This window comes from Solanum dulcamara, chromosome 9, assembly GCF_947179165.1.
Source record: "Solanum dulcamara chromosome 9, daSolDulc1.2, whole genome shotgun sequence".
Classification (NCBI taxonomy): Eukaryota; Viridiplantae; Streptophyta; class Magnoliopsida; order Solanales; family Solanaceae; genus Solanum; species Solanum dulcamara.
The window spans coordinates 76,576,840-76,580,279 of record NC_077245.1 but is presented as its reverse complement, the minus strand read 5'-3'; positions in this window follow the sequence as shown (position 1 = coordinate 76,580,279).

The window sequence follows — 3,440 nt, the reverse complement described above, 5'->3', positions numbered from 1 at the left end:
TAGTAGTTAAAAAGGTTTATTATTTTATTGAAAATAATAATAAGAAGAATAATAAAAACAACAACAAGAAGAAAATAAGTAGAAAATGATACTCCCTTCATTTTAAAATAGTTTTACGTTTCATTTTTCGAGAATCAATTTGATTAATTTTCAAAATTAAATTGGATTAGATTAATTAAATATTTTAAAATTAAAATTTAGATATTCAAAAATTATATAAAAAGTATTATAAATTATAATTATTCTCATATAATATGATAAAAATATATATCTTAAAAATGCTAGTCAAAATATAATCATTTGATTCTAAAAAAATAAAAATATCATCACAAATATTTTGAAACGAAAAGAATAGTTGAAACATGGACTTGGACAAACCAAAAAGGATAAATTCAATTAACATAGATTTAAAACCAAAATGGGAATCAATTAACTATATTGATTTAATTATAGCATAATGGCAAAGGTGTTGTAGACAAATTCTACTAATAGAAATTTAGAAACATGTCAAGATATAATATATACAATCCAATCTCTTGATGAGTTATTCTCTTTAATAATATTTTAGTTAATTAACGAACAAATTTACATGATGTTATATTTTATTATTTTTATAATAATATTTTATTATAAAAGTAAAAAATATTTGAACAAATGATATCGAATAAAAAGATTTGATTGATAGCATAATGGCAAAGGTGTTGTATACAAATTCTACTAATAAAAATTTAGAAACATATCAAGATATAATATATAATCAAATCTCTCTTGATGACTGTCTTACAAAATATTTTAAGTAATTAATGGACAAATGTATATGATGTTATATTTTATATTTTCTATAATGGTGTTTTATTATAAAAATCAAAAATATTTGAACAAACAATATCGAATAAAAAGATTCGATTGATGGCATAATGACAAAGTATTGTAGATATATTCTACTAATAGAGATTTAAAAACATATCAAGATATAATATATATTGAAATCTCTTTATTACAGTAATTCTCTATAGTAATATCACAATTAACTGTCAAATTGTTCTTCAAAATTATTTTTTTATATTATATTATTTTTTTATCTTTTATAATAACTTTTTATTATAACAATCAAAACATATCCGAATAAATGATATTCATTATAAAAAAATTAATTATATTATTATTATTATTATTAGCTATTACCATATCTCCTCATTATTTGATTGAGGATAGCCATGTGAGGATTCTTGTAAGTTATAACTATGAGGCAATCATCTTATTCTTTTTGTTTTCTTAAATCGATAAATTATTCGTATCAAAAAAATTATAATTTGATAAGTTACGAAGAGTTTAACCGTAGGTAATCTCTTGATGATCGATTTCTTTTAATAGAATTTGTTGACGACTCTCACATCATAAAAAGAAGATCAATTTTTGATCAGATAAAAATAGAACAATATTTAATAACTATTAAAATAACAATAATTAATATCTATTTCGATCAGGATAGTGAAAGTAAAGAACATTCTTTTACGGCTTATTTATTCTATAAGAGAAACAAACTTCATTTTTCTCATTTTTTCTTTTGTGACTTTCAATATTTATTTTTGAAAGTCTCTGTTTTTGTGTAGAAATAAACTCTCCAAAATGACGATCAAACTTTTTTTCTATAATCTCACAACGACATGAATTTTTCCACAGTAAATTCATACAAAGCAATCAATGAATTTCAATGAAATACAAGATCTCCTTTTTTCCAATCCCAAAGATAATTCAATACTTCTTGGTCATTTTTATTTAGATAGTTCATATTATTAATTGCCTAAGCATCTAATTTCACAGCCAATAACACAAAATTTATGACAAAAGAACCGTCAAAATACATTTTAATTCCACTTATAAAATAGTAATCTCCAACCTCAGTCGTATGTTCAATTTTTATAACATAATAATTCAATTGTACTATTGCAATAATTTACCCCATGAAATAAATGTGTGACACTTGTATACAATTATTATCTTTAAAAAAATGAATAATTGAGAAAAAAATAAAGAGTAATTGTGAAACTTCTTTTCATATACTCCATCCATTTCAAATTATCTGTTGTGCTTTTTTTCTACAACTCTTTTTAAAAAATATTAATCAGAATAATTTTTGATTATTTTACCCTCGTTTATATCTTAAGATATAATCTCTCTTCATAAATTATATATTCTATTGAAGTGTTTGTAGTGTTCAATAACAATTACTATAAAATAATATGAGAGAAATTATATATATATAACTCTTATTGTAATCAAATATGGTGTACTAGTACAAACATAACAGAACGAGTGAATAATGAAATGGTGAAATAGTTAATAATTATAGTAAGTTTGAGAATATTTACAAGTATAGGGATCAAAAATGCATAGTATAATTAATTAAAAATTTAATGTACTTAATCAGATATCGTAAGAACTGCAATCAAATTTTATCAATACTCGAGGGATTAAAAGTGCTATTAGGTTAATTATATCTTTATGTTAAGAGGACAAATTCAATCTTTACTTTTTTTTGGTAGATATACATAAATTATATATGATTATATATAAATAATGTATAAACTATATGTTTAGTAATTATTTTTAATTTAAGCTGTTAAATAGATAACTATTTAGTTAATTCTTCTATATACCCATGAGATTTTTATTGAGTTCCAAAACAAATTAATTTGATTGTTTTGTATCATTTCCTCTCCCTTCTCCGAATCTCACGTATAGCGAAAGTTTTAGTGCACCGGACTGTCCTATATATCATTTCCTCTGATTTATTTGTTTTTGTTTTTAGTCAAAGCTTCTTCTTTTTCAACCAATGGACCACATTAATTAACTAACTTCGTACTAAATAAATCAAGTTATCATTTTTTTTAAAAAATTTTGTTTACACAATGGACCACCCTAAACTTTAGATTATTTATACATAGTCAATGACTATAAATGACTTCATAATTTGCAAATTTTGTCAGGAGTTCGTACTTTGAAATTTCAACTATGGAATCAACGGAAAAATATAGTTTATGTAGATTTTACTTTTATTGTATGAAGATAGAAAAGTTATTTCTGAAAGATCATCACTTAAATAATATAAATAATATGTGTCAAAATAGTTTAAAAGAGAATATAAAAATAGAAAAGATATAGCAAATAATAGAAAAAATAATATATAATATTAAACAACAGCAAAAAAGGGATGGTAACAACAACAAACTAATGTGATCATTGAAATACGAGAAACAACAGCTAATAACAAAAATAAAGATGCTATGAGAATAATATTAGTAGTTTTGATATAAAAAGAGGAATAAATATGATACTCAATTTCTTGTTGCCAACAACAGTTGTTGGTATCTTTTTCAGCATCTTCTTTCTTTCATTTATTTATTTGTATTTTTGACTACTTATCTTAGAAATGCCAC